The following is a 26,083-nucleotide window of genomic DNA, read 5'->3' as shown; positions in this document are numbered from 1 at the left end:
AACTAACACCACCAATTTAACACCGGTGTAAAATAACTGGTGTGGTCCTCTATGTACACCGGTTAACACCACAGTTTTTGCTGTGTGTCCTCTCTAAATACAAAAGAACTATTAAATCTAGTCCCTAATCAAACTCTTCACAGGGTGACGCTAGGGACCCATCCCTGTGGAGTGAATTATACATCCTTATAGAGTGCATGATAGCTCTGTTTTGAGTGAACTGTAAAATCTTAGGACATTTACACTCCAAAAGGGGTAAAATTCACTCTGAAAAATGCAATTTAACTCTTAAAGGATTGAGATTGTCTAATGCTGAGTGGAGTGAAAGGGAACAGGTTTATAGCTCTTTGCATTCAAATCATTGCTATTCCATCAGACCAATTCATAAAGCATATACATCTATACAAATTTTATTTGTTACTATTGTTCTTCTATTGATGTGAGTTTACATGAATGGAAAAAGTAAAACCAAAAAATTGAGTTACAAAATAGGAAGGAAAAGGAGAGATAGGAATGCTCTCAGTCTCATGTCTAAATAAAGTCTAAGGCTGAGACTAATTCCTAAACCCCATCCCTTCTTTTCCCTCTCCCTCTCCTCCTCGAGTTGCTTATTGATGGAAAGCTCACACTCTGGATCTCCCGTTACCATGACAACACCTGAAGCTGTAATCTACTGTTTTATTCATGTGAACTCCTTGTGTCTCCCCCAAAGAGCAGGTTCATTACAGTATGGATGTACTTGAGTTTGACCAGAAAGGGCACTCAATACCTACTTCTGGAATCCTGAATTCATTCAGGTACACATCTCTTCTCAGTCAAAATGCAAGTCCCGCTCATTATAATTTGGTGTTAAGAATGAAAGCCAAAACAGCGAAAGGCTCAACAGGTTTTTGTACTTTCAAGGATTTACTATTAAAACATAATTGCAAAACATACTAAAAATAGTACTTACTCACATGTGTATTTATACAGTAAAATACACAAGTTTTAAACTTAAGAATGTAAGTTGCCCAAAACAGCGAATCCCTGAACAGGTTCTTGTTACTTTCAATGTTTTAAAATAATGCAAATAAAAAAAATTGTATTCACTTGTGTGCTTATAATATGCACAAGTTTGGCAGAATATTATCAAAGAATTAATCAAGCTGTAGGTCATTTCTTTCTGCGTCAAAGAGACAATTTTATCTTGCAAGCTTTGACAGCCAGATTCTTTCTTTCTCTTCATTTGTTTATTTGACAGAGTGCGCATCCTTCAATTTTCTCCTCGTCTTCTTCCCCACTTTGTCCATCCCATTCTCCTCCATTCTTCTTCACCTTCATCATCCTCATATTCCTGGGGCCCGTCTTACAAAGAGTTGTAACTGATCCGATCATCCATGTCTCTTTTTCTACATCAGTATCCTCCCTTTGTCCGTGTGTCTCGATCTCTTCCTCATTCTTAGGGGGGTGTTGCAAGAAAATATTTGCAATCAATTGCAAATATTCTGTTGCGATTTTGAAACTGATAGATCAATGTTAGTTATAGCAAATCAGATCAAACTTCTTGTTTCACGGAGCAGATTAGCATTCAATCACTCATTTGCAATTAATTGCAAAATATTATGATTGACTTAGAAACTGAAAATTGACTTGCAATTGATCGCAAGTTTCTTGAAACACCCCATTAGTGTCTCTCTTTGATGATTGTTCCATCTTCACCCAGTCTTCTGCTACGAGCAACCCCCTCCTTGAATTTTTAGCATTCTCCTCTAATATAAATGAATTAACTCCCCCCCCCCCTCTCTCTCTCTTTCTCTCTGTTTCTTTATCTCTCTCACACCACTCTCCCCTTCCCCTACTTTATTTGCGAAGACGTCAGCATTCTAACAGAAATTGATGGCGCTCTATTTGGTCGTACAAATATAAAGCTAGTTTATTGGCGATGCCAAGATGTGTAAATTTGCTTGCCGTCATCGAAGCAGGCCTGGGCACACATCCCCAGGTCCCTAGCCGAGTACAAATTTGTTGATCATTTATAACGACTCTTTTCGGACTCACCTGTGGTTTTTCCTAACTGGTTTGTGTCATGATGAATACCATAAATCGTCTCTTGTTTCGTTGAGGTACTACTAGCCATCCCAACCAGAATGATTGATTGTATGAAAGTTTAATAACAACCATATGAATCATGTTTTATTTAATGATTCTATGAGATTACCCTGCGATGACAAGGCATTAAGGGGAGAAAGAAAATTGTGACACCAAAATGTAATTAAAAGAAAGTCTGCAGAGGTAATGGAAAATTCAAGATATATTTCACTTTGAAATGTCACTTAAATATAGACCTAAAACTGAATTTTGCAATAAAAGCTACCAGACTCATTTTATATCGATGATTTATCTTATATCTATATAGACAGTATAAAAAACAACTCATTTTACCATCATCATCAAAACAGTTTCTCATGATTTTAAATAACATTGGTACCTTTCAATTTTTTCAAAGTCTTGTTACTAAAAGGGCTTATTAAAAAAATGGCTCATATTTGTATGCCACAAAAAACCCTTTCTTCTAGATCTCTGTATTTACACTGCACATGCACAATAATGGAAAGTACAGCCCCCCCCCGGGCCCCCCCCCCCCGAGCTTTTATCTTCCCATATTCCAATGAATACATTTCCTTTTTTATACTCCATCTGTCTGTCTGTCTAAGGTCGTGTTCAGTGTCGGTTTCCAAATTTAAACGGCAACATGAATCATGATTGAAAATGTGATTACAAAACGCAGATTTAATGAGATAAAGGGTGTTTTCAAAGTCCTCCACTCCTGGTCGTAAAAGTAAACATCTTTTACATCATGATTCGGAGGAAAAAGATGTGTTTGTAAACGCAATCAGCTCAGATTTTACAACTTTCAGCATCGCGAATGCGATATTGAACACGTTTGAGTTTTGTAACATCTTGCTCTCATCATGGAAGCCTACACAAGCAAGTGCCAGAATTTACCTTTCCTTTGATGGGTCAAGCTGCGGACTAACAAAAGCGGGAAATTTAAAGACGATCGACGAATAATCAGCTTTATAATTTCAACACTGAACAGTGCACTGCTGATCGTGTTTGTGTTCTGTATTTTGTGATTGAGTTTTCAATCGTGATTCATGTTGTTGGCTAAATTTGAAAAGCGACACTGAACACACCCTCTTTCAAATTCAGTGCAAAAAAACACAGGACTTGTGATCCCTTGAAAACCGCTTTACTACAGAACCACCCCTTCCCATAAAGTTATAAAATAGAATCAAAACATCAAAATCAACACCAAATCCTAAATAATTCCAGACGAATTTAATCCATGCACCCTTGAACGAAACGAATGCTTTAAATAACACCTGCCTCACGAAAAAGGGAAAAGAAAAGAAAGGGGCAAAACAATTCATCAGACGGAAAGTTAATTTAGCTGGAGCAGACAGACGAAGAAGTCATTTTGACTAACCTTTAGCAAAACAGATCCTTGTAGCTTCTTTCCCCAGCATAACCATATTTCATGCTCAAGCGATGTCATATTCAATATCTGCTCCTGCCCGAAGACCGGTAAAGCAATTTTGTTTTCTTCTTTCTTACCATCGCCTCTCTCACTCCCTTTCTACCTTAAACTGTCTCTCTCTTTAAAGAATAAAGCTGTTTTTGAACGGATATCACCCCTGATCTTTCGGTCCCAATATACTCAAGCTTGAACTTTTTCATGTCAAAGAAAACATTTTTGTTTAAACTTTGTGACACGCACACTTTAATATATGTATCATTGAATATCATCATTTGCCAAGGGACACTCTAAAACAGTTTCTGTGATACTTGCAGTACATGTATGTTTATGTTTTTTGTTTTTCTCTCACTCTCCCTTTCTCTCTAGGACACACTCTCTTATAATAAACAAAAATAGTTGTTTTTGAATGGACGTCACCTCTTATCATTTCACTGGTCCCACTTTATTGAATTATTTTAATGTTTTGTATTTTTTCATGCCTTGAATAGACTTATTAGCATAGGTTCTTAAAAACAACAAAGTGCTAATTTTATCATGATAATGTTAAGAGACACTCTCACAATATGTTGTAATATAACTACTCAACTATGTCGAACTGCTAGAAATATTCAACCTATAACCATAAAATGGTGAATTCAACATCTTGAAAACTTAAAAGATGGCATCATTACTTGCCTTTGAAACTTACATTTTTGCCAGTAGACATCTATGCAGAGAAGTAAAAAGGTAAAAAAGTAAAATCCAAACTGTAAAGGAATTACACAAACTATGTCCTCATATAATGAGCCAAATACAATGCCTGAATTCAGCAAACCGGAAACAACCACTATGGATGATGCACCCTAATGCACTTAGCAAATTGGCAATGCGCAACTCCGCCATTAATCAAACTCGCTGATGAACAGTCTTCATAATGACATATGGCAGAATAAGGATAATGTGATCTGAATCGAGCAAAAAATGAAGACATTTTTAGGACATCATGTTGATTAATACGAGGTCTGCCGACTTTAATTTTGCGGCAGGCATGGGAGATACGCTTCAGGCTTTACAGGGATGGTGCTTTGGGTGATGTTGGAAGATGGCTATACGCACGCACGCGACCCCCATCAATTGTTCATTCAAGAGAGGTCGTAAATGCCAATAAAACTCACTGTCAGGGAGTCTTTATTAATATAAAGATCGGGATGGGACATCTCCTTTGAATAGTCTGCAAATTTCTCCTCTAGTCATTGGCTTTTTATGGTGAGGTGTGACTGCTTATATTAAATTTATTTCATTATATAGCAGCTTCCCTTTGGCAATGTAGCAAGCAGGTAATTAAAGTCAAGACAGAGGTCATTCTCTCCCATCTTTTTTTTCGATGAATTTTACCTTTTTTTACTACAATCAATAAAATAGTCTCATTTGGTGATGTCTTCCATTGGAAAAATGGCTGAAAACTCAAGAGATGACCATTAAAAATGTTAAATGTATATTTTTAGTAGTAACCGCAATATTTACTGCTAAATTTTAAGGTAAAAACAGTGTAAAATTTTAAGAGAGGTGCAAATTGAAGGTGAAATCGGAGTATAAGCCCCCAAATTTTCTGTATGATAAAATTTATGGTGGATAGTCACCCAGCAAACTGTCAGGAGGTTATTAAGATATTTTTATTTTGACAGTATATCGCACTCAACTTGCTGCCTTCTACTTACACCCTTTCTAAAGTGGCCTCTTCATTTTTCCCCAGCAAACTTTTCGGCATGCATTCTTCACTTCCCCGGCGAAAAAAAATGTACCCTTTCGCACTGACTTCTCTTCCCCGGCAAGAGGTGGAGAAGTTCGGTGGAGAAGTTCGCCGGGGAAAAGCGCAGTATGAAAGGGGTATTAGATTCAACTCCCCACAATCCACACAAGAAAACTGTGCCAAATTTCATCACCTTCTCATTTCATTTCCATTTTGCCACCTTTCTACCATACCATATGCTACACACATGCTAACTGCAGATTAGTGGCAAAAACACATTCGGCGTGTTCAGAGTCAGACTGCCCCGAAGTTCGAGAATACAAATTTTCCCTGATCATGAAATTACCCCATCAGAAAAAAAGAGGTATTCTAGCCGATGAGAAAGCAAAATAATTGTCAATATCCCCAAAAGAAAATACTCGCAAAATAGAAGGTAATATGCTTGCCGAAATTCTAAAACTTTGGCAAGGATTTCCCCCAAAGTACTTTCCAAAGTTTGTATTTTGGCAGTATGAAAGCAGATTTCCTGATCAGACAATGATTAGACTGAATGTGGGGTTTTCAAGAGGGTCTCAACACAACATGGAGGCCGTTCTCATTACGCTTTCTAAAACGTTTCGCGCGAAATTCGGAACCGCAGCATGGTCATTCTACACCTGTCATGTGGAGCAGCGCGCTCAAAATGTGCGAAGATCGCTTCCCGAAGAACGGCTGTGTCCTCACTTACGCTAAAACCAGTTTAACGAGGCAAAGCGATCTTGAAAACTACATCGCGAGGTGGTTTTCCAAACTGGTTTAGAAGATCGCTTCCAAGACCGCTTCGACCATTCTCACTACACGTTAAACTAGTTTCCACTAAACTAATTTTAGGAGCATAGTGAGAACAGCCTCATGTACATGTAATGTTTTGTCCTTCAATAAAAGTTGCAATGTACTTTATTCAAAGTTCAAGGACTCTTTTAATGTTAAAACAATACATAATTTTCATCCGGGTATGAATTTCATATTGTTACCCTCTTTTCCAGGAACAACCAATAAACGCAGATTGATTGAGAACAAAAGTATATCTGAGTACTACCAGCAACATGAGGATATCACATTGATGATGTCAATAAACATTATATGGCTAATTAATTTTACTGCTGTTTAAAGTTGATTCTCAATTGGTTTACATAATATTTTGACTTGTGCTCGGTTCCCATGACAATATTATGCTCCTGTGCCAATGACTTAGGCTATTAAAAAAATTTGCATATTGAAGGGAAAATCCTGTCCGGTGAAAGACAGAAACTATGATGGTGTTCCTCTTAAAGCTCTCTTCATGCTTTTTATATTCAAGTCTATATTACACACCCATTAATAAAAAAACGTGTTTGTATATCAACTGCGAAAACATACATGTACCATGAATTCTTTGATTAATTCCTTGAATGCATGAGCGCTGAAAGGCAGCTCGAGCTAAAGCTGGGGTAATAATAATAACAACGCGCCTCGGAATAGAATATTTCTAGATAGATGGCGCTATATAAATGCCTATTATCACTGTTTTGAAATCTGATTTTTATCCCAGAAATTGATGAGCACATTCATAATGACCCAAAACCCTTTTCATCTCCGTTACAAAACAGAATTCAACTGTATGTAATCAACTGCTACACACATGGTTGAGCACTTACTGCCGCCTTAATTAACATGAAACCAACACACAGTAATAAACATCCATAAAACACCCCCATTAAGAGGGCTGGTTACACAGCAATTAAGACAGCAGCATAATTAACATTGATACCATCATCATACTAATCACCCACGCTAACCATGCAAACATCCCATCATTAATTACGAGTGACCATGAAGTCTGTACACATGATAGAGTCTAAAGACAATATTCACCAAGGACCCTTCACACATGTCAACTGTTGTATCAAGTGTGCCTCTCATTAGAGCAGCATCTTGATGATGACAAAGAACACTTATTACAGAGAGGAATGTTTGCACTTGACATTTGGTGTTTTAATTAAAATGAGATGGGGAATAAACAAGGATGTGTACTCGGTTCTAAGAGGCATGCCAAGAAGGCACTAAAATACGGAGTGGGCTACACATGTACTTTGATAAAAAAAATTCTTTTTTCGTCATTTTAATATGGCACCATTTTTTTATGTTTTTCTAATTCAGTGTATCTCAACATGTAATAACAATATTTCTTGTATCTGGTCCGAGAAAAGAGTGTGCCGGGCAAAATCTGAAATGGCAGCCAAAACCCCCCAAAATCAGAGTTGTGGCCACAACTTCTTTATTTGGTGGTCTTTTTTGCTGGTTTTGGTGTCTATTCATATATTTTTGGGACAGGCAATTTGTTTTCCCCAAAATTAGTACTTTTAAACCATTATTTGTAAAGTTAAAAGGTGATTTTACCAAAATTCACCAATTTAGAGAAATAAAAGCAATATACATATGTAGATATATATGAAGCTGTTTGCCACTTCTCAACTAGTATCATCCACATGATGATGAAACCTACTTTGGGGCTAAAAAAGGATCTAAAAATAGGTAAATTTAAGTAAAATCTCCTTTTAACTCATTCTACAAATAATGGTTTGAAAGTAATGATTTTAGGAAAAACAAACATGTTCTTTATAGTATCGGTATATACTCCGGGGAGGGGGGGGTGCTCAGTATAAATGTATGTGCCACGGTAGAGACCCTCATTTTCAGCCTAAATTTCCATTCGAGAGCATCACTAATTCAGAAAGCCACAGAGATTCCTATTTTTCCGTTCCAAGACCCTCAAATGTGTGATTTCTCATTCCAGTCCCAATAATCATGAACTCACTCAGTGGCGAACTCGATCGGCGCATAGCCATAGCGCCGGGCCATCGAAGCTCTAGTGCCTGTGCGATATGAATCTAGCAAGACGGGTGCGCGTTTTTTTACATAGCCGCTACCGATTGCTTCCACGATCTGGAGTTCCAGGGTCCCCCATTTTTTATGTAGTCAGTTCCAGAGCATTGCATTTTTAGCAATCGTAGATCCAAGAGCCGTTCCGGAGAGCCTGTTTTTAAAACCAATACATGTACATGTATGTAGTTCCACAGCCCCCATTTTCCACTTTGGCACAGCACATAGGTTTCATGTTATGATTCGAGTACCCCCCCCCCCTCCGGTGTATACTGTGAATATGTAGTACACACTAGCAGTAAATCAGCACATCCACTACCCCCCCCCCCATCACACCCCCTTTGAAAAAAGCTGGTGATTGCATCCTAAAGTTGTATGTGAAATGCAACAGCTGTCCATTTTCAACATGCAATATTTATTGACTTGTTTCAATCACCTACCGTAGGAGTTAGGACGCTATTACTGGGAAAGCACATTTCCACTTGACTCTTTGTATTTTAATTAAGATGCAATGAGGAGTATCAAGGAGCAAGTAATGATCTTTTTCCAAACACATGGTTGCTTTCACACCGCATCACAAGTCTCTATACCACTGGCGCAGACCCACTCGTACCTTCTATTCTTTTTTTTCATATGCGGACATTCGTCATGAGCGGACGACCGGACGTGTTTTTTTAGTGCCTCCCGACCGACATCCTGGTCATGTATAGTCAGCATAATTAACTTCATGTTCTCGATATACTGCTTATATAACTCAAGGGTGTGATTTCTTGTGTTTTGTGACATACTTCTGGAGTGAATAAACCTTTGGAAGACTGATTTTCTGTGATCTACAAGCTCATCATGGCTCCAACACCGAATACACGCAATTCGAAACAACAAGCCAAAGAGCTAACCAACGTACACTATACGAGCCGAACTAAATAAAGTGTTAGAGAGTGACGGCATGCTTAACAAATTGGTAAGTGCTCTTAAAAAGACTCTTGTTGACGAAATCACACCCATCATTACAAAAAACGTGACAGAGAATGTACATGAATTTATTGAGTTTAAACTAAAATCGAGAGATGATGAAATTGCTTCCCTAAAGTCTCACATCCAAACTTTACTCGAGAAACACGATGATTCTGAACAGTACACACGAAGAAACTGTTTAATATTTCATGGTATCAACGAATCTGAGAACAAAACACAAATGAAACTATAATCGAGTTATGTGATCAAAGGATGAATGTAAAACTAGATGCAAAGGACATTGACAGAAGTCACAGATTAGGGCCCAGAAAGGAGAGTAAAAGTAGAGGTATAATTGTGAAATTCACCAGTTATGACACACGAGACAAAATCTACAGAAATCTGAAAAGATTGAGGGGTTCAAAAGACAACGCTATATTTGTTCATGAGAGCCTCACCAAAACAAGATCTGAACTTTTCTGGAAAGTCAAAACTAGTTTCAGAGATGAACTTGATGCTCTATGGACCCAAGATGGCCGAATTCCGGATAGGGGATTGCAGAGTCTATTTACCCCTCTTGTCTTTGAACTCGTCATCCCCTGAATTGTCCGCTACTGTATTGCGATTATACCTTCTTTTGTGCATTTTATTTTAACTGGATTCAGTGTTTTCACCTTGGCACAACGACTGAACGCGTCATCGCACCTAAGATAATCTCTTTTGTGAAAATTGGAGCTACTTTACTTCGTCGACTAAGGCTACATCGTGCCAAGTCTGCCTAATTTCGTCAACGCCCTATATCCGCTTTTGTATTATGATAATACGCTTTCTTTTTGTCTTCGTATCTCTTATTTTGGTGATCCGGATTCCAATGTTCTCACCTGATCGACTCAACGCATCATCGCACCTGGGAGAACCTCTTCTGTTTAAAATCAAAGCTGCCTTATTTCGTCGATTAAGGCCCCACATTGCCATTTCTGCCGAATTTCGTCAACGCCTTGAATTACCGGACACCCTCACGAAATGAACCAGGTATAAAGGAACTCTAGCGCCATCTACCGTCCCTAATCGGAAAATGCATAAACCATCGTACTTGACTGAGTTTAACTTCTGCTATTCAAAAACCTTTTAGCAATCATCCTAGCTCACAACAGTAACAGTTCACTGATTCGACACTAAACAAATCCTGATTTAACTCTGCGTTTCTGAGTGTCAACATCAACCATTTTGAACTCTGCATGACCTGGTCTGTTACCGTAAAACTTAGATAACTCGCTATTATTGTTAATATTGTTATAGTGTTACTTTTATTATTAATATTATTTTTTTTCTCTTTTCCCCTAGTTTTCTTTCTTTCATTTTCTTTCTTTTTTCATTTTCTTTTTTCATTTTCTTTTTTTTTCTTTCGTCTCATTTTTTTTCTCTCTCACACTCTTATCTTTAGATTCTTTGTATTTGATATTCGTTTTTCACTTATCGAATAGTTTGTAAGTTTGTATGTTTGTAAGTTGTATTTTTGTTTATTATGGATAACGTGACATATACTTGTAAATACCCATGTGCTTCTTGCAAAAGACCTGTTAAGAAAAATCAGAAAGGACTAAAATGTACCACGTGTAACCAATGGCTGCATATAATTTGCGCAGGAGTGTCACGTAATAAATATGATAACATGTTAGAATGTTTTGTAAATTGGCAATGCAACATTTGCATTTTCAAGGAAATGCCGTTTCATAACTTTTTGGTTGAAGACGAAGGAGAGCCACGACTTACGGTCAAAGATCAGTCAAGCCATGTAAAATCTAATTTTCAAAATAATCTTATGTACAATGAATTGAAGGGAAATCAGGGCCTTAAAATTGCCCAGCTGAATGTTAATAGTATTCTTAAGCACATTGATGAGGTGAGGTCATTCGTCAAATGTAATGATATTCATTTGCTCGCTTTAAACGAGACCAAAGTTAACAATTCTATTTTTTATGACGAAATTAAGATCGATAATTTCTCCCTTGTAAGGAGGGACAGAAATCGACACGGGGGTGGAGTGGCGATCTACATTCACGCATCTCTTCACTATGAAGAACTAAGTCATGACTCTATGAATGAATTAGAAATTGTCTCTGTAAAACTTTATTTAAAACATTCAAAACCAATTGTTTTCTCAACCTGGTATAGACCACCATCGTCAAATATTGATGTACTAAATCTCTATGAGCATTATACAAAATACATAGATGGGCTAAGCCTTGACGTAATTTTAGTCGGTGACATAAATTGTGATTTACTGTCACGAACGTTATCAAGTATGAGTAAACAATATCAAGAAATCAATGATAGGTATGGCTTATTTCAAGTAAACAAAACAATACCAACCAGAGTAACTCATGTTTCCGCTACCTTAGTTGATCACATGATTACTAACTGCCCTGATAAGATTAAAAATCACGGTGTTCTACACAACGGAATGAGCGACCATTCTATTAGTTTCTTAGTATGGAATTCTGGAGTAAAAACATCCCCCAGATTAATATCATATAGGAATTGTAAAGATCTTAATCCAGAATTGTTCAAGGACGACATCCGTGCCCAAGAATGGTCGAAACTAAGTGAATGTAAGACAATAGACGAAGCCGTCAACTTTTGGCAGAACCTAGTATTAAATGTAATAAACAAGCACATGCCCATACGCTGTAGGAGAATTAGAGATAGAGAGTCACCCTGGATGAAGTCCTATATCTACAAACTAATGAAACAACGTGATAAAATAAAAAAGAAAGCTTGTAAACTTAGAGATGATAATCTTATGCGCGAATATAGAAAATTGCGTAATAAAGTAACTTCTGAAATTGCAAAAGCAAAAAAGAAATACTACTCGAATAAACTGTCGGAATGTAACAATTCCAAAAATTAGGCCCGGTTTGAGAGTCCATTTTTGATGCACGTGTACACGGCGTGTTTTTCGGTCGTGTACACGTGTACACGTTGTAAACACTGAGTGAGAGTGAGTTACAGTATGTTTTCAGTGTTTCCTACATGTAGCCTAAGTCACGGTTTTAAAACTTACCTGAGAAGTTGTAGAAGTATCAATCCACAAAAATTGGTGCAATTAAAAAGTTTACTCAGCTTAGCAGCGCATTGAATTAATAAATACAAAAGTAAATCAGTGCAGGGCCCTAGTTAGCGCCGACGTTCGTTGGATGCGCATTTTGCATACTGTACCGTACATGCATGCACAGATCGCTGCAGAATTAAGTGTAACTGAAGTTATCGATTGATTTTCATTATTTTATTGCCAATTTGAGGAGCGTGTGTTTGTAGGCTTGTAGCATATGTTTATGAGCGTATAACACATAACTGGAGCAATGATCGCTGTCGCAATTGGTGATTCTCAAATTGGCTCTAAAAGTGATTGAATAACGCTTTAGAGAGTATCGTTACGTGTTATACGCTCATACACATGTGCTACAAGCCTACAAACACACGCTCCTCAAATTGGCAATAAAATAATGAAAATCAATCGATAACTTCAGTTACACTCAATTCTGCAGCGATCTGTGCATGTATGTACGGTACAGTATGCAAATTGCGCATCCAACGAACGTCGGCGCTAACTAGGGCCCTGCACTGACCGGAGCATACCCATTTCGTGTGGTACAAAAACTTGAGTCTCCAGAATAAATGTGGATTAAATTGGCGATTTTGGAAGTAAACTCACTCTAGGTTAATTGAAATATATTGACATATTAGTGATTAAAACATGTGCAGTGTCTTAGAACTAAGAATTAATGTGAGGCTGTGAGCTTGTTCACTGACTTTACAGTCCCACGCAAGCTTTATGCAGATGCTACCGTGTACACGGTGATGGAATTTAGTACACGTGCACTGACTTGACCGTGCGTGTACACGTGTACCCGAAACGGGCCTACCAAAAATACTAGGAAAACTTTGAAATCAATTATACCAATTAAGAAGAGTGATTCAAGGGTCACTCTCGGTTCTAATGATGCTTCAAAAGCTGCAAACAATTTTAATGATTTTTTTTCTAGCGTCGGAAGCGATCTTGCGAATAAATTACCAAACATTCCCCGAGACCTGCAGGATAACACAAATACTGTAAAGGGCCCATTTAGCTTTTCCCCTATAAAAGAAACTGATGTACTCGATATCATACAAAATTTAAGAAACAGGAAATCAGTGGGACTGGACGGCATTTCTGTATTCGTTTTGAAATTATGTGCTTACGAAATAACACCCAGTATCACCTATTTGATAAACTTCTCTTTGAAAACAGGCAAATTTCCCAAACAATGGAAGATTGCAAAAATCATCCCATTCATAAAAGTGGAGATAAAAACATTCCATCAAATTTTAGACCCATCTCCCTCCTTCCTTGTGTGTCAAAAATTTTAGAACGTGTAGTTCAGAGGCAGGTCCTCTCGTACTTACATATCCACAATATTCTCTCGCCGGCACAATCCGGTTTCCGGGCAAGACATTCAACGATCACAACATTGATCAAAGTAACTAATGACTGGTACCATGCAATTGATAAGAAGGAGTATACCGGTGCGGTGTTTGTCGATCTCAAAAAGGCCTTCGACACCGTAGACTGGGGAATTCTTTTAAAGAAGCTTACTAATATTGGGATACAGGGTACTCCATTGCTATGGATGGAAAGTTACTTGACCGACAGAATTTGTAGGACGCTTGTCAACTCTGAGCTTTCTGCAGAATCTAACATTACCTGTGGAGTCCCGCAAGGTTCACTGCTAGGACCACTATTTTTCATCATGTACATAAATGATCTCATGGACTGTGTGAAATTATGTCAGGTTCAATTGTACGCCGATGACACGGTTCTTTACTTTTCTCACCCATCGATCCAAAACGTCGAGTCAGCTCTTAACTTCGACCTCGAGAATGTTCATAAGTGGATGAATGATAACAAACTGAGTGTCAATTGTAATAAAACAGAATGCATCCTAATCGGAAGTAAACATATGCTTGCTAAACACAATGTCTTGAATGTAACTTTGAACAACAACCGTATAAACCAAGTGCGTGAATTTAAGTACTTAGGACTGATTTGTGATGAAACTTTGACTTGGAATAAACATATCGAAAAACTAATCCAGAAAGTAAGTAAGATGGTTGGTTTTTTAGGACGATTAAGACGCTCGTTAAATGAATCAGTTGTAAACTCCATTTATAAGTCTCTTATACTCCCATACTTTGATTATGGTGACGTAATATACAGCTCAACATGTAATAAATATATTGACCAACTCCAAAAGGTACAGAACAGAGCAGCTCGTATCATATTAAGAGTTAAACCAGAGTCACACATATCTGTCGCTGAGCTGCATAATTCTCTGGGCTGGCAATTTCTTAACAAAAGGAGTAATCAGCATTCTATTGTCTTTATGTACAAGGTAATGCACGAACTAACTCCTCAGTATTTACGTAATGAATTCAAGGTCGCACCTCAATATTACTCTTCTCGCTATGGCGAAAAACTACTTTTACCTAAACCACGGACAGAATTCCTTAAGAAATCCTTTAAATTTAGAGGTGCCAAGGTATATAATGCCCTACCTTTGGATTTAAAATTGTCTCCTACTGTAAACAATTTCAAAACTAAATTATCATCTCACTTCGGTGACCTGCTTACCTTGTCATAAAGTCAATATTGTATGCTTCTTTTTTTTTCCTTTCTACCCATTGTTCCTTTGTTCGCTTAATTTTCTTGTTTTTACTTTTTTTTCTTCTTTCTCCCCCATTTCCCCATTGTTCTCCTAATAAACTTTAAATTAAAAACTTATTTAAAGCTTATCCGACTAAATAGTTCCACAAAGTGCATTCTCCTTTTTACTTTTTTATTTCTTTTTAATTTTAATTTCTTACTTCTCATATGAATCCAATCATTGTATGTACATGTTTTATGATTTCGATGTTGTCTCAATGCAATCTGTACCCGTTTTTATCCTGATTTCATTTCAATATTTTTACGCTCTTATATTGTTGTCCTTTTAAAAATTATGCGTGAACCAGAATTTTGTGTTACTATATACAGTTTACAATCATTACATATTCTATATATTATTCATTGTACAATCATATTATTTATTTCATTATTCCTTGCTCCTTGTGAAAACATTTTTTAATAACTTGACAGCAGCCTTATTCATTCAATTCATTAATTTTATAAAATATTTAATGTAAATTCTTGCCAAACTATTTAATTTCATGATTTTTTCTTATAACAACATATATCATGTCACTTTTGTTATTCTGTTTGATCTACCGTATATATGCTCTTTCATATGTGTTTTCTTTTTACTTTGTATTGTATATGGACCCCATGGAAGAACAGTATAGTCATGTCGACTAAACTGAAAATGGGCAATCCATCCGTTTTGCTTTTTTTGCTGTTTTTTTTATACGGAAAATAAATACTATACTATACTATACTATGGGGGGTGGGGTGAGGAAGGTTTTTATCATTATGCAATATAAAGCCATGAACAGAATTCTAACTCTCCAATCCTCTTAAAATTTGGCGCCCCCAAACAATGATCGATTAGAAACTGATAGGATCAAAGTAATGAAATCAATATCTCTGTGCCATAATTGGACATCACCATTGATTACGTGTCTTGAGACAAACCGTATCTTGGTCTTAAGACAATGATTGTATTCCTCTGGTGTCATCTCAGTCTCTGGCACAAATGTCTTGGTCCCATTCTCAGTTGCTAAGGGAAATGTCTTGTGTCACAGAGACAAAGACATCTGCACCATGCCAGAAAACAAGTTAATTTTTAACTGTTAAACTTAAGTCAATCAGTGATAGTGTTCCTTTCTTGCCAATCTCAGCTGAAACGTAAGAAATGCATATGTAGCGCACTGAAAGCTGATCAAAAAACGAAACAATGATTAAAGAAATACTCTTACCTGCAAACGGGTGTGTAGCATCTGGTTGAAGAATATCCGACTCACTGTTGGCTTCCAAGAACTTATTATCCAAAGTAAAGTGCTCGTCCGGACGTATCACTTCTGGTACAATAGGCGGTTCACAATCTTCCTCTCTTACATTGCTTTCGCTATTCCTCAGTGGAGCATTCTCATAAATCGATAGTTCCCTGGTCAAATCGGGGGGATTATCGTAGCCAGTTGGTGAAGCGCAATCGTCCTCATTGTTTGCTTCCTGATGTGTTTCTTGTGAGGTTTCAGAACTTTGGAAGAATGTTGATGGATTGTCGTACCCTGCTGGGGATACATCCAAGCTAAATTGCGATGTGACGGCTCGCTTAGGTTTCCTCGGCGAGGTCGATCGCCTCGTCTGAGATGGGCTGCCTGGACTACTGTTTTGTCGAGTCACTCGCTGATGATTTCCATTCAGTACCGTCGGGTTGTCATAGAGTCTCTTTGGCTCATCATAGCTGAAGCGGGTATTGTCGCTACGATGATACACATTCTCGTAGATATCCCCATGCTCCAAGCTCTGGTTTCCTTGCTCGTTCACCCTGTTCAGGTGCGACTCTTCAACATGAGCCTGCCACTTCTCCAACCGCGTCTGCAGTTGATCCGCAGCAGCCTCGAACTCATGAAACTTCCGTGAGCGATTGGCCAAATCAAGTTCCAGCTTGCGGAGCTGCCCTCCAGATAAGGGCTTTGCGCTGTTGGATGTATCACTTGATTCTTGAACCACAGATGACGCTTGTGTTTGGATTCTGGGAGCATCAGCGGGGAAGAATATGTCGTTGTGGGGTTTCTGTTTACCATTGGTGAAGGCACAAGGTGTAAGTTCTACTGGGTTGTCATAATCAGAGTATCCCGTCTGTATCAAAAGAAAGAACAGCAAAATGTCAGTAGTGGCTCCGAATAGTAGGATATTGTCTTACAAGGAGTTGCCATTGATCCGATCAACAACAACTATGGAAAGCCAGCAACATCAACATCTATAATGCATGTTTGTTTGTTCAATATGTTTTCTCGATCAGGATGTATTTTCATACATGCATCGTTTTCTGAAAATTTCCATATATGCTCCTCTTGGCTTTACAAAAGAATATTGTGCAAATTTCCTTTAGAAAAATTATGGCATTGAAGGATTTCCATAATAGTTGAAATTCATTTCTTTGAAAGACTGGACTCGAGTCTCTCTATTCAGAACTAAACACTTCTAATGACACATAAAGGATTCACAAAACAAACTCATCCATCAAATTTCACAAATCTCCCACTGACGTCACAGGGTTCTTTTGAAATTGTGCATCAGGAAAGAGAGTTAAACTTGGACTTTGAGACAGGATTGGAATGACTACTATGTAAATGAAGTTTCTGTGCAATATCTCAAGAACAACTGTGTGATACATGTATCAAGCTGCAAACTATCAAACAAGAATAAATGAAACACTATAAACTGAAAGGAAATGAGGTTTTGGTGTGAATATGATTTTTATTCTCACAAAGTTTCCTAATTTATTCATCTTCTTACTATTTTCAATCTCAAACTCTCTCTAACCTACTTCTCTGTTTACAAGTATATGAAGCCAATATTTTGGCATACAGATATACATTTTATCATACACTCTTAACAAGTATTGGTCAAAATAACCAAAGTACAGGTGAATGTGCATCTGACTGACAAAATTGGTCAAAATCAATTCATTTATTGGTTAAAATCTACCAGACTTTCGGTTGATATCGATCAATTTACAATGTATTTGTTGGACACGTTTTCATAGAATGAGATGACCAATCCAATAACAGTGTACATTTTCATCCAGCATATTCACACAAGTCATTTTCCATGATTCTGTTGTGTTGTTTTCAAATTTTACAAACTGCATGTATGTTTGTATTGTGATATTTTCCAGGAGGGGGGGGGGGGTCGGGGGGCTTGGGAAATGTCACTGAAACCTGAAATATGAAAAGGGTTTACATGTACATGTATCTGTCTACCATGCGGGGCATATGGCATACAGGTCAAAACGTTTTGTGGATCGTTAATGGAGCAGAGGGCATCAAGTTAGAACGAAGCAGACAGGCTGGACAAGGAAAAGATTCCAATTCATTTAGAAAAAGGTCAGCCCTGTTTTCCAGTAATGTGTGTTCAAATGGTAGAAATTCCATGATGAATTCTAAAATATGTATGAAATCCACATGTTTGTAGTGGTGCATTACCACTATTGGAATTTCACATGTGTTTTACAACAGCAATTTCATAATGAATTTCAAGACATGTTTTTGTTATGAAATGCACATGTTTGAAGTAGTGCATTGCCAATTTTGGAATTTTACAATAAAGTTTGTTTATCAGTCGATATTTCATAAAATCTGTTTAATGCATTCCATTATGAAACCCACATTTTTATATTGCTGCATTGCCATTATTGCATTTTTTATTTTAACTTGCTTGTTTTTTACCACGATTCAAGTTGATAGCAATGACACTAGTAACTACCCAAGCTCGTGATGAACGAAGGAATACGATCGAGAGGGATAGAAAGAAAAAGATCGCAGGAGAAATGGAGGAGTGGGAGGGGAGAGACAGACAGAAAAATAGAAATACAGAAAAGCTCACATGAATGAAGATTTTACAGACTAGGCAAGCATATCCTCGCACGCACCACGAACCGTCCTCTATGCGCACTTCGATGCGAAAGTTAGTTTGGCAGAAAATGCATTTAAAGAAAAGCTTTTCTAAAACCAGCAATAAGTGCACCTACAAGGAGAGCTAATTATTTACCGGCGTCTTCTCTCGACAGTGCAGATTCCAAAGTTTCATCCCGTATCTTTATATTTTCTTGAAGTGAATTATTTACGCCACAGTGGGCATTGTAACAGAAAGGACGGTTCGTGGAAAAGATACAGTGCGCTATCGCGCCTCGCGAAGTGCGCAGAGAGGACGGTTTGTGGTGCGTGCGACGATATATAAGGCAAGTTTGAGAGATAAGGGCGTGAGGACGTCGGCTAGTGAGTAGGCTATACAGGTGTATAGTAGTTCATGTAGTTCTACCAATATTTTCACATCAATAATTCAATTATCATGTAGAGGATAAAGAAAATATTAAAAGCTGACTCAGAAATAAATATATCTTTCTGCCTTGACTGCAGCCTATCTGCGATCAGGTGATCGAGCAGTTGTACAGGTAGCGTGTTTCCCCCTAGGATGGAAAGGGTTGGCATATCTAATGCAATTAAAATTAAATCTAGGTATCTGTCTAGTATGCTCATCAAAAACTTCACATTTATTTGATTACAATAACTCATGCGCTTATACTGTTTTGTATTTATTTAACTCTGAATGGCAATATAGTACAGCCCGACATGCTGTACACATGTTCATGTAGGCCCTGCAGATGAATTTATCAAAGTATCAATAAATTCAACTGATGAAGATCAAATAGTCAAATAAATTAATATATTAAACATTGTGTTTATAAATGCAAAGAAACCACTTGAATGCTCTGTAAACATTTTATTTTAAAGTCCATTTGTACAAGAAAATTGTGAAGGATATGAAACACCCCCCCCCATCCAAAAATAGATTTGTTTTATAAATAAATGATAAATATATCAAAATAAAATATTTTCAAAGTTTAAATGATTTCAAGAAATGAGACAAGGTCTTGCAATATACTAAGGAGTTTCCAATTCTGAATTTTATTTCTTTAATCAATATTATACATTTTTTATATCAACTTCAGCTCATGCAAGCATATTGCTATACATTACTTTTATGACAATCCTAAAAGCAAAATGCAATTTTATTCATAAAGCTGCTAGCTCTCAGCATATTTGTTCTATCCCTTTAACTGCAGTACAATATGAGGCCAAGATACTAAGCGCAGTGGGCCATGACACACATTCAGTAGCCTACCGTTATCACGTTAAAGTGCTCTATTGATCAGATGACCAATGCGGTACCTGGCGCTCCGCACTTTCGGTCGGATTTGCGCCTCTACGGTGGTAAGCAATTATCACGGGATCAATACAACTTGTTCGTGGATGAGGGGAAGCTAAATCAGATGCGCCGCTGTTGATGGATTGAGTGGAGTGCAGTGATTAGGCTGCTAAAACATACATCGGTCAGTTAGGGTACGTAGGTTGTCAAACATGAAAGCTTACAGTGTGGGACTACATGTTAAATGTAAACAAATAATTCATTATGGGATTACCTCATAGCAGTGGTGCTCTACAATGAGCAAAACACACAAAGCAAAATCAATACTAGTTTAGCTTGTCCAATATAATGTAAACGTTTCTTCAATGGAGTAATAAATGGATGCTGACATCACAATGAACAAAAAATACAGTTAATTGATGGAGGTGCCTCAACACACTTTATTAAAGTAACAAATTATATGATAACTTGAATAAAGAGAAAAATAAATATGCTATTAAGGCATCTTCTTCAAATCACTTCTTCATTTATTTAATGTCTATCTCAACACCCTAACGAACAATATCCTAAATAAAAAGAAAAACAAATAACAATCCTGGAAACCTGAAAAGAAAGAAAAGAAAAGAAAAGAAAAGAAAAGAAAGAAAGAAAGAAAGAAAGAAAGAAAGAAAGAAAGAAAGAAAGAAAGAAAGAAAGAAAGAAAGAAAGAAAGAAAGAAAGAAAGAAAGAAAGAAAGAAAGAAAGAAAGAAAGAAAGAAAGAAAGAAAGAAAAAGAAAGAAAGAAAGAAAAATGATAATGTATTTCTGATCCTACAAGTAGTTGCTGGAAAATTGAGGGGGAAAAAGCAATTCTGCACAAGTAAAGCACTTGGTATTTGAATACTAGAATAATGAAAACTTGTAAATGCCACTACTGTATTGCATTCCATTAGTATTCCAGACTGACGACTTCATTTAATTTCCATTCCAGAATAGCACATTGACAATAAATTTCCATGGCAACAAAAAATGATAATCAACTTGCCTTGAACGCTCAGGACGGCTAGGAAAAAAATAATATCATACCACAGCTCAAATCTGATCGTGTTGAAAATCAACCACTGCACAGTTTACAACCGACTCCTGGGTAATACCATTGAGAATAATGCAGGTGGAATAAAGCAACTTGTTACAAAGTCCTCTTCCTATATTAAAAGCCTGTCGAACACCCTGTCAAAAGCTCATCCGCTTTACATCCGACCTTCCTCATCAAAATGTGTCAATGGTCACACGCATGGTGGTGCTCGTAACAACCCATCCAAGCGCATCCACCACAATGACAAAGAAATATGTCTGCGATTCACCCACAACAATAGATTGAAGTGAAATATTGACCATGACGATGAAATACCTCAAAAAGATAAATACTGTAGTGGAAGGAGTGCCTACATGTACATGTATGTGTAATGGCAGCGTCAATAATTGCAAATTAGCCGCAGCATGAATTGATATTACAATCATTCAAATGAAGCTTTTTCTGGCTTTCTGACAGGCCTATTTTCTTTCTTCTTCGCTGACATACTTTGCTGAATTGACTGAAATATGATGTGGGTATTTAGGTTTGAAATTGTGGTCTACTAGTACTTCATAAAATCAATGACTTCAGCAAAATATTACATTTTATTGATAAAATAAACAAAGAGGATCTTGAACAAAATTTCCCCGACGACCCCCTCCCCTCCCTCCAAAAAAAAAAATTAATAATAATAACAAATAAAAAGAGAATAAAAATAAAATAATTAATGTAGCTGTGACAGTACCCTTGGCCTTTAAATTAAAGTATTAACTTTGTTGGATGTAGAAAATCTAAATCTGAGTAATAGCAAAATGAGAAAAAATGTTTTGTATTGTTTTGTTATTAATGGTGTTTCTTCATTTGTTATGTTAAAGGTATGTTTTTTCAAATTTGTATCTACTGAGGCATTTTTAAGTGAATAATATTTGAATTGAATTGATAATCTATAATTGTATTGTTTCCTTCCTTGTAGTTATATCTGATGATATACAAGCTTCAATTAATGGGATTTGCCAAATTGAGGAGTATCAAATCTTCATTAATTTTGACCTGGTACTATTGCATACTTCTTCAGATGTGCTTGTATGATATTAAAATCAATAAAACACACAATAAAACAGTGTTGGCTTCTTTAAAAGCGGCAGATTGAGAAATGGAATGCTGATCCTGTTTGCAAACAAATATGGTAATTTGATTTCTGAAAATAAAATGTCAGTGGTTTTATGATTATAATGCAATTTCAGGACAATTATTGAATCCTTCAACTGCTGCTCGGTTACAAAGAGTGCAATCAGGCATGGTGATTGTTTATGAGGAAGCAATAACCTTGTGGCAAAATATGAGCATAATTATTTAATTTTGGAGCGTTTTGTTTTCATATTCATTACTTATTAATGCCATAAGGATATACAAATTGGCAGTGACTTGATCATCGTCGTGATCATATATTATCACTGTCACCATTGTCATCATCATCATCATTATCACATCATCATCAGCAGTAGCATCATAATCACATCACCATCATCATCACAATCATTATCATCATCTTCACCATGACCATCATCATCATCACCACCACCACCACCACCACCATCATCATCACCATCAACATTATCATCTTCATCACCATCCTCATCACCACCACCACCTCCACTTTAATCATCATCATCTCAGCCTTTTTTTTCATTCTCCAAACATTTTCTAGATATTTTCTCTTTAATTAATGATCTATTTTTTTCTTCGATACACCATCAACTCCATCTCCCTCTCTCTCTGTCTTTGCCTTTCTTTATCTCTCTCTCTCTCTTTCTCATCCTCTCCCCTCCCCTAATCCCTCCATGACATCATCCATGTTTTCTCATATGATCTGAAAAATTACCATGACACACAAAACTGAAACAAGATTCCAGAACAAATTGACCGTCAGTTGTACGCCTTCTCCCAAATGACCATCCTGTCAGCTCTACAACTACTTTCTAGAATGCATATTGACAGCGTCAACTTCCTCGAGGAAAACAGGAATGTCTTCCACGCATCTCCAGCAAGGTTTGGATCATCACTCATATGATGATAAAAAGTGTTTCTGTTTGACCTACTTTGGAGCTTCCACAAGTTTCATTACTTTAAAGGTCAAGTCCACCTCAGAAAAATATTGATTTGAATCAATAGAGAAAAATCAGACAAGCACAATGCTAAAAAATTTCATCAAAATCAGATGTACAATAAGAAAGTTATGACATTTCAAAGTTTTGCTTATTTTTAACAAAATAGTTAGGCCTTTATGAACGAGCCAGTAACATCCAAATGAGAGAGTCGATGATGTCACTCACTCACTCTTTCTTTTGTTTTTTATTGTTTGAGTTATACAATATTTCAATTTTTACGAATTTGATGATTATGACCTCCTTGCCTGAAGCACAAAATATTAAAATAATGGAATTCCACGTGTTCAGGGAGGAATGAAACTTCATTTCACAGGACAATGACGAGAAAATAAAAATATTTCATATAATAAAATACAAAAGAAATAGTGAGTGAGTGATGTCATCAGTTCCCTCATTTGCATACCGACCGAGATGTGCATATAACTGTTTTGTGAAATGAAGCAAAACTTTAAAATGTCATTTCTTTCTTATTTTACATCCGATTTCTATGAAATTTTCAGTGTTATGCTTGTTGAAATTTGCTCTTTTTATTCAAATCAAGTTTTTGTTGGGGTGGACTTGTCCTTTAAAAGGATACTGACTTAAATCTAATTTTTCTGTTAAAGAGAGAGAGAGTAGTAAGGAACTCACAATGCAAAGTATCTGATGCACATTTCAGGGACTGTTCATAGAGAATCTATAATTATAGTTACCTTAATTGTCATTTATATATTTACCATGCCATGGTAACAGGGCTCAGCAGCCAATCAAAATCAAGCTTCATCATGACAAAGTTACCATGAAAGTACATGTAGGTCATCATGAATGAAACATTGCCAAGATGTCACTCAAGAACAGATCAAATTCTTTTTTTTTCACAGCATAAATGATTAAAAAAACATCAAATTTGTGAAATTCAAAGATAATTCTTTCCACAACCTAGATAAATCTGGTGAGAAGTTCATGTTTTTGTCTTGGTATCAAAAGTTCATCATGGATCAACTAAACCATCACAGAAACGAAAACTGAGAAGAACCCATGACCTTTATATTTTCCCAGGCTTTCAGGAAGGTATACAATATCAAAGTTCATTTGCAAAGACACAGCGATGTGCATGCAAAATATGTGATTGGCCTACATTTTAATAAGTTCAGTACTGAATTTGTTTTCTATCCTAATCTCCAGTTTGTTTGGGGGGGTGGGGTTTGTGAAGGTGTGTATTTTTCTATTTGCACAGTACTGTTTTATGCCTATTAAATATTTGAGTTTGTTTTCCTCAGAAAGTGGGTCAGGGATCAGGGATTTCATAGAAATAGGTTATCCACAAAGAACAAATAAACTTTATATCCTGTTCGAATTTTTGCACTCAATCAGTGATTAATATTATTCTGGCTTGATTGTTTGATCTTCTTTCCTTGCTTCGAAGTACAACAGATGCCGACATTGATTTATTCACGAGGTAATATAAAACAAACAATTATATTAATTTACTCTGGAAAGCTATAATTTGATTTGTTGACTCGATTTCCACGCACTTTTTTGTTTATTTTCTGAAAGCAAACATGAAAGCAAACAAGCTGCAAAGAATCTAAGCAGTATACATGTAGAATCGCTGCTGACCTAATCAATGATCCATAGATTATTCAATAATCAAATAAGTATCAACTGACTGAACCATACTAATTCCTTACTTTTCATTTATGTTCTCTTTCTGAATGACACTATTACCATTTTGTATACATGTATTGCTTAACTGAAAAGAGGGGGGGGGGGAAAGAGGTGGGAATAAGATATTATAATTCTGATATGATTTCATATCATACTGCAAATACAATGTCACTTAATAGCCTCCATGGGGGATAGCACTGTAGGCCAGTAGGCCTATATTTACTGCGTACCTGTGTATAATAAGCAATATGTGTACTCGTGTGACTATGCAATTATTGGTTTATGAGACAACAATCAATCAAAAATGAACTGATCTTAGCATTATCAATCAATAATTTAATTAGTTATCTTGGTTTCAGTGAGTGCACTATGGCAGGTCCGTACTGCATGCTCTTGATCTGTTACGAGCAATTTCGATTGGTACTTCCCAGGTGATTTTAGCACAAGGCATACCATTAAAACAAAACATACAAGCCATATATTTTAGCTTAGAACTATTTAATGTTACTATCAACCATCAATCATACATAGTTTGCCCTGGAATCATGATTGATATCAATTTTAAGATTTATTTTATCTTTATAAAGCTTATTCAGACACTCGATACAGGGGCCACGGAATGAGTGGGAACTGGTGGTTAATCCCCCACCTTATTTTCATTAACGTGTAAAAAGTGTCAAAATTGCCTTCAAATTGTGAGTTTATGTATCTCCCAAGCGATCATCATTTTCAAAATGATTCTGTAGCCCATTTTCAAAGTAATTCTGTAGCCCCTGGGATATGGTACAGAAGTGGCTTATAGTACCTCAAACTCAAAGTCAAATATTTAAATCACCGAATTGGCGTAGCATTGCAGTCGACATACCAACAACTGTAAAAGAAGAACTTGTAAGCAGGTGGGGGGACCACTAAAAGGCTGTCATCTTTAATACCCATAATATTTTCCAAATCAATAGATTCTCTGTAAACATAACAACACTGTGTGGATGCACACGCAAACATGGTCTGGAGTTTCCCCCTTGTCCAAATACCACCGTATAGAATGGGCATTTAACTCGGGTGCTAGAAACATTTAGCGCTCAGCATTATTCTTTTCTGCTTTAGGGTTGTGGCATGAGTAAACACGACAGTTTCGTCTTCACTTCCACAAGATCAACATAATGCACATCAAACATTTGTTGTTTTTTCCAACAGTCATGAA

At 36.7% G+C, this 26,083-nt stretch overlaps 1 protein-coding gene across 2 annotated transcripts in view; it reads right to left on the bottom strand.

Annotated features, from left to right (window-relative positions):
* The window catches only part of LOC121420958 (ankyrin repeat and sterile alpha motif domain-containing protein 1B-like), a 75,165-nt gene that overhangs the window by 33,518 nt on the left and 15,564 nt on the right, over positions 1 to 26,083 (bottom strand). For both annotated transcript variants that reach the window (XM_041615516.1, XM_041615517.1), the window contains exon 2: positions 16,056 to 16,941. The gene's annotated coding sequence lies outside the window, so the exon portion shown is untranslated. The remainder of the gene's footprint in view (positions 1 to 16,055; positions 16,942 to 26,083) is intronic.

The sequence above is a fragment of the Lytechinus variegatus genome, chromosome 9 (assembly GCF_018143015.1).
Source record: "Lytechinus variegatus isolate NC3 chromosome 9, Lvar_3.0, whole genome shotgun sequence".
In the NCBI taxonomy this organism is placed as follows: domain Eukaryota; kingdom Metazoa; phylum Echinodermata; class Echinoidea; order Temnopleuroida; family Toxopneustidae; genus Lytechinus; species Lytechinus variegatus.
The sequence above is the reverse complement of the archived record's forward strand: the minus strand, read 5'-3'. Positions and strand labels throughout refer to the sequence as shown.